The sequence below is a fragment of the Engystomops pustulosus genome, chromosome 1 (genome assembly GCF_040894005.1).
Source record: "Engystomops pustulosus chromosome 1, aEngPut4.maternal, whole genome shotgun sequence".
NCBI classification, from domain to species: Eukaryota; Metazoa; Chordata; class Amphibia; order Anura; family Leptodactylidae; genus Engystomops; species Engystomops pustulosus.
This window is the reverse complement of record NC_092411.1, coordinates 248,783,845-248,794,160: the sequence shown is the minus strand read 5'-3', so window position 1 is coordinate 248,794,160 and position 10,316 is coordinate 248,783,845. Positions and strand designations below refer to the sequence as shown.

General features: G+C 39.5%; 2 non-coding genes across 2 annotated transcripts; both read left to right on the top strand.

Annotated features, from left to right (window-relative positions):
• The first annotated feature begins 3,404 nt into the window (after positions 1–3,404).
• On the top strand, positions 3,405–3,476 carry TRNAY-GUA (transfer RNA tyrosine (anticodon GUA)). The gene has a single exon. It is a non-coding gene; the product is annotated as a tRNA-Tyr (tRNA).
• Positions 3,477–8,723: 5,247 nt separating this feature from the next.
• On the top strand, positions 8,724–8,795 carry TRNAC-GCA (transfer RNA cysteine (anticodon GCA)). The gene has a single exon. It is a non-coding gene; the product is annotated as a tRNA-Cys (tRNA).
• Positions 8,796–10,316: the final 1,521 nt, after the last annotated feature.

Sequence of the window (10,316 nt, the reverse complement as noted above, 5' to 3'; positions counted from 1 at the left end):
CACTGTTGTTGTGGAAGTTGCCCCCCCCCCCCCCTCCCAGATTGTTAGAACATGTTGTTATTAACACTATTCCAGTCATATTCCAACAAGTTGTCGGGCTCCATATGCTTTCAGTAGTGACTTTTCTTACATAGCATGCACCAATGCTATAGGTCGCACAGAGCTCTGCTATCATGATAGAACAATTTAGAAGTTGCACTTTCTTTTTCTGGGGATTTTAGTTCTTTGAAATGTCGTTGGCATGAAATGGTTAATGTTAGTGACTTTAAATCTCTGGATCACCCTGAATATAATATATTGTGACAGCTTTAATAAAACAAAAAAGAAATATGAATGAAGTTCTCTTTTTTATTGCTCTTATTTTTCACACAGTTTAATTTTTGTTTAAAAAATAAAAATGAAGAGATCTGCCATCAAGATAATCCTGGGATACTTGATACAAGCACTGTGACTCTTATATTTGTCATCCATAGCCTCCTTCCTTCCAAAATCAACTTTTAAATCATTCCAATGAGTCTAAGGATCTACCCTAGCCCACCTGTGATCTGGCTTTACAGACTGTTACACTGTCTCACTCCCCCCTGCTTCCTCAGCACTTCTTGCTCATTGTACAAGTGCTGAAGGAGCAGGGCAGAGGATGAGGCCATTTATATTGAGGCATTATTATTTTGAGATAAATATACATGTAGTATATGTGGGAATAAGAAAATTTACACAATTTGATTTGTATAGTTTTTCCATTTTGGTAAATTTGTTTTATAATGGAAGAGAAATTTGTGAGAAATTAACACCCTCCCCCTCCCACCGTCACCCAAGAACCACTATTTTATAGAACTACCTTCACAGGAATAATTTTAAGTAATTGAGCCACTTATATCAGGCCTGAAATTAAATTGGGATAAAACGGGGTAAGTGTATAGACACGCTACATCCACATTGAACATAGTAATGAATTAATTGAATGCTTGATTAATAATCAATAAAGCTTTCAATTAATTTATTACGATCTTCAATGTGGATCTAGTGCGTCTATACATTCACCCAATTTTTTCCCCTATTGATTGCACTTCACTGGATCACTATCCAGCAAGGGGGGCAGACTCTTCAACAATCCCTCCCCCACAATTTCTATTTAATTTTTTTGTGTACAGCCCTAAGCGCCTGGCTCGATAGCCTCTATCAAAGATTTTTTGTTGTTGTTCTCAAGCCTCAAATCAGGTGTACAAACTCAGAAATTGCACCTATTTTCCCCCATTATGCCACTTCCATGCCAAGTGGGTGGGGAGGGTTGTGATGGGGGCGTAGGACGTTCCTGCGCACTGCCTGTAGCCTGCGATTTTTATTACTCTCTTTCATCAGTCAGGAAGAATATTGGCCCCTTAAGAGATCAAAATGAATCAAATTAAGTAATACAATTGGGTTGAGGTGTGGACTTTACTTGGTTATTAAAGGGGTTGTCCCTTTTAAGCACATTCTAGCATATAATTTAAAGTTATTTTCCAATATACTGTCTCTATCAATTCCTTACGGTTTCCAAGATCTCTTCTTGCTGTCATGCAACAGGCTTCATTGTTTACTTCCTGTACGTAAACACTGGTCCATGGTCATGTGATGTCTCACAGGTGCACAGCTCGTCATAAGACACAATGTAATCAGAGCTGTGTGATTCTAATGAGCCGTGCACCTGTGTGACATCACGTGACTATGGACCAGTGTTTATTTGCTGTAATATGCTTAAAGTGGACAACCCCTTTTAGGCCACTTGTTGCATTTTAAAACGCAAATGCTGTGAGGGAGCGGCTTCCTCGTGGCTGCCATTCATGTTTGTCTGCATGAGGCTTAACTTTGTAACAGTGTAAACTAATAATGGTTGACCCATAACAGGCGTGTGAGAGGTGACACGCTGAGGTGTTTTTGATGACATCTGGAGGTGTTGCAGGACCCTTCCTTATCGAAGGGGTAAGATATCCGCTGTTCACATGCATGCTCTCAGCAGGAGAGTTGACCCAACCAATGTGATACACCAACCGAGTTATGCTCATATTTTTTCCAAAAAAATTTGACCCACCCAGCTCAAAAGGTTGGCCATCACTGGACTAGCATCCCATATTCACAGATCCCCATGAATTATAGTCTATTGTGGTCGTTTATCTTAGTCTCTTCTCAGGAACAACCCACTTTTTTTTTCCACAGGTCCCTTTAAGGACCTGGCCCTTCTTTGTTTTTTCATTTCTATTTTTCACTCCCCTTAATCACAAATCTATAACTTTTTATTTTTTTTACACATAAAGAGCTGTGTTTGGGCTTGTTTTCTGTGTAACAAACTGCACTTCATAGTGATGGTATTTATTATTCCATGCCATGTACTGGGAAGAAGGAAAAAAAATTTCAGTGAAATTGGTGAAAAAAACGCATTTGCACCGTTTTCTTGTGGGCTTGGATTTTACGGCTGTCACTGTACGCCCCAAATGACATGTCTACTTTATTCTTTGGGTCAGTGCCATCACGGGGGATACCAAATTTGTATAGGTTTTATAATATTTTCATACATTTACAAAAATTAAAACCTCCTGTACAAAAATTTTATTTAGATTTTGCCATCTTCTTGCACTAATAACTTTTTCATACTTTGGTGTACGGAGCTGTGGGTGGTGTCATTTTTTGTGACTTCTGATGAAGTTTTCAATGCTAGCATTTTTAAGGCTGTACGACCTTCCGTTCACTTTTTATTGAATTTTTTGTATTTTTAAAAATGGCAAAAAAGTACCATTTTCAAATTTGGGCGCTATTTTCCCTTAAAGGGTTAAACACATTTAAAAAATCATTATTTTATTTTGATATATCAGGGATTTTCGGATGCGGCAATACCTGATGTGTTTATGATTTTTAATGTTTATTTATATTTATATCAGTTCTAGGGAAAGGGGGGTGATTTGAATTTTAAGGTTTTTTTATCATAATTTTTCTTTTTACTTTTTTTATTTTATTTTTACTTTTACTATTTTTCAGACTCCCTAGGATACTTTAACCCTAGGTTGTCTGATTGATCCTATCAAATACTGCCATACTACATCCTCATACATTACAATGTGCAATTAGCACATAGTAATGAATAGGTTAAATCCACATAGCCTCGGGTCCTCGGAAGAAATGTATGGAAATGTATATGCGATCAGTCCTCGCCTCACCTCGTTTGCCTTGTGACCCTGAGGGCGCATTCACACAATGCGTTGCATCTAGTATTTTTGATGAAAGTGGGGACATTTCCAAGAGCTCCCATAGTATTGAATGGAGAGACAGGACTTAACTGAAATCAGGCTGATAATGTGCAAACATGGTGCAAATACCTTTTTGGGTCCATCACCCATGCTTTTGTGAGGCAAATTAAAGCTTTGTGTCAGTGTAGGGGTATAGCTCAGTGGTAGAGCATTTGACTGTAGCTCAAGAGGTCCTTGGTTCAAATCCGAGTGCCCCTGCTTTTAATTTTACATCAAAATTGTTTTAAACAGTTCACATACCAAATGCTAAACTTGGAAATACTTAGATAACAAAAATGATATATAGCTGCTATACTACACAATGTATTATAAACCTATAGCTGTCTCAAAATCCAGATCATATAACCTATGTAAGAGATGTCCTCCGATTCCTGACAACCCTGTCAGTTACAGTATCAGCTATTAAGCAATGCTGTATCTTATACTTTATTTATGATTTATATTGTACTGATCTTTTCATTTCCTTTTACTCTAATATTTTTATACTGAGATTCTGGACAATTACCATATATACTTATGTATAAGCCAAATTTTTTTCAGCATAAAAAATGTGAAAGAAGGGGAGGCGCGGGGAAGACAGAAGAGGAGCTGCGCTGACATCAGGGGAGCAGCACTGCGTATCGAGGCTGTCGGAGGGTGAGTATATAAGTTTAATTTTTTTAACTGCTGGGTGTGGTGGCTGTATACTGCAGAGAGCTGGCTGGGATGGTTGCATAATACAGGGGCCAGGCTGGCTATATACTACAGGCGCTGGCTGGCTGTATACTAGAGGGGCAGGCTGGCTGTATACTAGAGGGGGCTGGCTGTATACTAGCGGGGGCAGGCTGGCTGTATACTACTGGGGGCTGGCTGTATACTACTAGGGGCTGGCTGGCTGTATACTACAGGGGGCTGGCTGGCTGGCTGTATACTACAGGGGGCAGGCTGGCTGTATAGTACAGGGGGCTGGCTGTATACTACAGGGGGCTGACTGTATACTACTGGGGGCTTGCTGACTATATACTACTGGGGGCTTGCTGACTATATACTACTGGGGGCTTGCTGGCTATATACTGGGGGGGGGGGGGCTGTGACCAATGCATTTCCCAAACTCGGGTTATACTCGAGTCAATAGGTTTTCCCAGTTTTTTTCTGGTAAAATTAGGGACCACTGCTTATACTTGGGTCGGATTATACACCGTATCTCTCAGGACATGACTCCTTGTACTGTATGCTGATGTAGACCTCATTGCATCTCCCAACATCAGGGGGAAATATGTACATAGAACTTCTATAACAGGATGGGGGTATCAGCCATTTCCCCTTACATATAATGCTACTATATATGTTATAACTGATCAGCTGAATTTGAGTTCTTACTATTTGCCAGTCTATTATAAGTAAAGCAAAAAAATATGACCCACCCAGCTCAAAAGGTTGGCCATCACTGGACTAGCATCCCATATTCACAGATCCCCATGAATTATAGTCTATTGTGGTCGTTTATCTTAGTCTCTTCTCTGGAACAACCCCCTTTTTTTCCACAGGTCCCTTTAAGGACCTGGCCCTTCTTTGTTTTTTCATTTCTATTTTTCACTCCCCTTAATCACAAATCTATAACTTTTTATTTTTTTTACACAAAAAGAGCTGTGTTTGGGCTTGTTTTCTGTGTAACAAACTGCACTTCATAGTGATGGTATTTATTATTCCATGGCATGTACTGGGAAGAAGGAAAAAAAATTGCAGTGAAATTGGTGAAAAAAACGCATTTGCACCGTTTTCTTGTGGGCTTGGATTTTACGGCTGTAACTGTGAGCCCCAAATGACATGTCTATTTTATTCTTTGGGTCAGATACCAAATTTGTATAGGTTTTTTAATGTTTTCATACATTTACAAAAATTAAAACCTCCTGTACAAAAATTTTATTTAGATTTTGCCATCTTCTGGCACTAATAACTTTTTCATACTTTGGTGTAGGAGTTGTGGGCAGTGTCATTTTTTGTGACTTCTGATGAAGTTTTCAATGCTAGCATTTTTAAGGCTGTACGACCTTCCGATCACTTTTTATAGAATTTTTTGTATTTTTAAAAATGGCAAAAAAGTACCATTTTCAAATTTGGGTGCTATTTTCTCTTAAAGGGTTAAACACAGTGAAAAATCGTTATTTTATTTTGATATATCAGGGATTTTCGAATGTGGCAATGCCTGATGTGTTTATGATTTTTAATGTTTATTTATATTTACTGTATATCAGTTCTAGGGAAAGGGGGGGGGGGGTGATTTGAATTCTAAGGTTTTTTTATCATAATTTTTCTTTTTACTTTTTTTTTATTTTTACTTTTACTATTTTTCAGACTCCCTAGGGTACTTTAACCCCTTAAGGACCAGGCCCTTTTTCGTTTTTGCGTTTTTATTTTTCACTCCCCACCTTCAAAAATCTATAACTTTTTTATTTTTCCGTGTACAGAGCTATGTGATGGCTTATTTTCTGCGTAACAAATTGCACTTCGTAGTGATGGTATTAAATATTCCATGCCGTGTACTGGGAAGCGGGAAAAAAATTCTAAATGCAGTGAAAATGATGAAAAAACACATTTGCGCCATTACTTGTGGGCTTGGTTTTTACAGCTTTCACTGTGCGCCCCAAATGACAGGTCTATTTCATTCATTGGGTCAATACGATCACGGGGATATCAAATTTGTATAGGTTTTATAATGTTTTCATACATTTACAAAAATTATACCTCCTGTACAGAAAAAAAATTCTTCATTTTGCCGTGTTCTTGCGCTAATAACTTTTTCATACTTTGGTGTATGGAGCTGTGAGTGGTGTCATTTTTTGTGACTTCTGATGACGTTTTCAATGCTTCTATTTTTAGGACTGTGCAACCTTTTGATCACTTTTTATAGATTTTTTTCTGTTTTTCAAAATGGCAAAAAAATGCATTTGCGACTTCGGGCGCTATTTTCCGCTACGGGGTTAAACGGAGTGAAAAACAGTTATTATATTTTGATAGATCGGGCATTTTCGGAGGCGGCGATACCTAAAGTGTTTATGATTTTTACGGTTTATTTATATTTATATCAGTTCTAGGGAAGGGGGTGATTTGAATTTTCATGTTTTTTTAATATAATTTTTATTTTTTTACTTTTTTTTATTTATTTTTTTTACTATTTTTCAGACTCCCTAGGGTACTTTAACCCTAGGTTGTCTGATTGATCCTACCATATACTGCCATACTACAGTATGGCAGTATATGGGGATTTTGCATACCATCTATTATAATGTGCAGATCGCACATTGTAATAGATAGCCTCGATCATGACAGCCTCGGATCTTTGTGTGATCCCAGGCTGTCATGGCAACGGATCGCCGCTCCCCGGTGACGTCACGGGGAGTGACGATCGGAGCCAAGATGGCGGCGCCCACGCGCCGCCGGCTCTTTAATGCCGCCGGCAGCTTTGCCGGCGGCGATCAAAGGGTTAACACCCGCGAGCACCGATCGCGGGTGTTAGCGACGGTCGTTTGCTTCATTATGAAGCAAATGCCCGGTGAGTATGAAGAGGGCTCAGCCCGTGAGCCCTCTTCAAACTCCCCCATGCGCAGTAAGACGTAAGGGTACGTCTTATTGCGCTATGGGGTTAACCCTAGGTTGTCTGATTGATCCTATCATATACTACCATACTACATCCTCATACATTACAATGTGCAATTAGCACATAGTAATGAATAGGTTAAATCCACATAGCCTTGGGTCTTCGGAAGAAATGTATGGAAATGTATATGCGATCAGTCCTCGCCTCACCTCGTTTGCCTTGTGACCCTGAGGGCGCATTCACACAATGCGTTGCATCTAGTATTTTTGATGAAAGTGGGGACATTTCCAAGAGCTCCCATAGTATTGAATGGAGAGACAGGACTTAACTTAAATCAGGCTGATAATGTGCAAACATGGTGCAAATACCTTTTTTGGGTCCATCCCATCACCCATACTTTTGTGAGGCAAATTAAAGCTATGTGTCAGTGTGGGGGTATGCTCAATGGTAGAGCATTTGACTGTAGCTCAAGAGGTCCTTGGTTCAAATCCGAGTGCCCCTGCTTTTAATTTTACATCAAAATTGTTTTACACAGTTCACATACCAAATGCTAAACTTGGAAATACTTAGATAACAAAAATGATATATAGCTGCTATACTACACAATGTATTATAAACCTATAGCTGTCTCAAAATCCAGATCATATAACCCATGTAAGAGATGTCCTCCGATTCCTGACAACCCTGTCAGTTACAGTATCAGCTATTAAGCAATGCTGTATCTTATACTTTATTTATGATTTATATTGTACTGACCTTTTCATTTCCTTTTACTCTAATATTTTTATACTGAGATTCTGGACAATTACCATATATACTTGTGTATAAGCCAAATTTTTTTCAGCACAAAAAATGTGCTGAAAAACCTCACATCGGCTTATAGAAGAGTCACACGGCTGTTACCAAAGAAAGAAGGGGAGGCGCGGGGAAGACAGAAGAGGAGCGGCGCTGACATCGGGGGAAGAGCAGCGCTGCGTATCGAGGCTGTCGGAGGGTGAGTATATAAGCTAAATTTTTTTAACTGCTGGGTGGGGTGGCTGTATACTACAGAGGGCTGGCTGGGCTGGTTGTATAATACAGGGGCCAGGCTGGCTATATACTACAGGCACTGGCTGGCTGTATACTAGAGGGGGCAGGCTGGCTGTATACTAGAGGGGGGAGGCTGGCTGTATACTAGAGGGGGCTGGCTGTATACTAGAGGGGGGAGGCTGGCTGTATACTAGAGGGGGCTGGCTGTATACTAGTGGGGGCAGGCTGGCTGTATACTAGAGGGGGCAGGCTGGCTGTATACTACAAGGGGCAGGGTGGCTGTATACTAGAGGGGGCTGGCTGGCTATATAATACTGGGGGCTTGCTGACTATATACTACTGGGGGTTTGCTGGCTATAGTTTTTTTCTGGTAAAATTAGGGGCCTCTGCTTATACTTGGGTCGGATTATGCACGGTATCTCTCAGGACAAGACTCCTTGTACTGTATGCTGATGTAGACCTCATTGCATCTCCCAACATCAGGGGGAAATATGTACATAGAACTTCTATAACAGGATGGGGGTATCAGCCATTTTCCCTTACATATAATGCTACTATATATGTTATAACTGATCAGCTGAATCTGATTTCTTACTATTTGTCAGTGCATTTTAAGTAAAGCAAACTATGAAGTTTCTCAATATTCTCTTTAGATAAATTTTAGATACATATTACAAGTAGCATCTAAAGATACATTCTAAGTACTGACAGAAACAGTTAATGAAACAGAACAATGAGGATTATGTTGCCTTCCTAGGATGTATTGTCATGTAAATATCCTGTTTACTTAAGCGCGGAGGATTTGCAGGTAAATAACCGGTGTTTCCATCACACAGCAAGGGGGTATAGCTCAGTGGTAGAGCATTTGACTGCAGATCAAGAGGTCCTCGGTTCAAATCCGAGTGCCCCCTATTTTTCTCCTAGTATAATTATAATTCCAAGCTATCCTATCTCCTTCATGTGGTCTATATATCATTCATTGTCAATATTGCTATATGTCTGGAGTGGACGCTTTGTGGTGAAGGTGTGAGGCTTGTACTCCCTTTACCTTTGCTACATGCACATTTTATTTTGAAAGCTTTTTAACCTCATGTTTTTTATCTTAATTTTATGATATCAAACAGGCCATAGACCGTAAAAAGATTGTGGCTACAATGCCTGTACCAATCTTTCTACAGAGATACAGCAGCAGAACCAAGCTTACTACTCAAATCTATTACCAGAACAAGAACTATTACCACAACCAAGTTACTAAATGGATACCTTACCAGACTCAAGGTTATTTAATGGATACCTTACTAGCAGAAAAAAAGATTACTACATAGATACAGCACCAGAACCAATATTACTGCATAGATACAGGACCAGAACCAAGCAGAGTGAGACAACTATATACAGCACCAGAACCACTATTACTGCAAAGATACAGGACCAGGACCAAGCAGGGTGAGACAGCTGTCTACTGCACCAGATTTATCACAGTGTCTGATGCTGAATAATACATTTCGTACAGTATTAGGCTCTCTCCATGTAGGTCTCCCTTATAAGAGAAGATAAGAATGGATAGTCATGGCACAGAGGATATATATTGTATAATATTAGCCAATATAGTAACAGTACCCCACAGTAGCCAATAGAGTAAAGGTTTCCCCCCAGTAGCCAATATATTGAAACAGCTGACGGCAAAACGTGTGTCAGGGTACTGATTTGGTGTGACCTTTGTTGGGCCTTCGTCTGTTACTCCTTGGTGAGTATACTGTGTTGTCTTTATATGGTTACTAGCAGGTATACAATGATATTATTTATGTATATGTTGGATATTCCCAATAGGGTTATCAGGGTTACCATGGTCTTATATTGTTATTTATTTATTATTTTATTCTGTATTTATATATCACACACAGATTATGCAGTGCTGCACAGAGTTTGCCAAATCAGTCCTGTTCTGTATTTTTTCGATCATTTTTTACTTAATTTAGTTGAAAATATCGTGGACCATGACCACTACCATTGCTTATTTTAATTGATTTTAGATCAGGGTGACTAATTGCGATATGCATTTCTGTATTTCATAAAGATTGTTTATATTATAGTAACAATGTTCCCACAGTAGCCAATATAGTACCAGAGCCCCTCACAGCAACCAATAGTCACATAGTCAAATTGGGAAAAATAGCCAAGTCACAGGGATTATTACCTTTTTCCTCTTTGTCTTCAAGTCCTCTTTGCTCCAGGAGCTGTGGTGCAGGTGAAAAGTGATGATGCATTGTCACACATCCCCTTCACCCCATCTACCATCTTACTGGCCTAATACTTGAGGATTGTGAGTTTAATGTTGAGCAGCAGAGCAGTGAACGGAATGGGGGATGGTGACACAAAAGATACCGAACTCCTTCTCCTACCCCGATCCTGTTTCACGTGCTTCATTATTG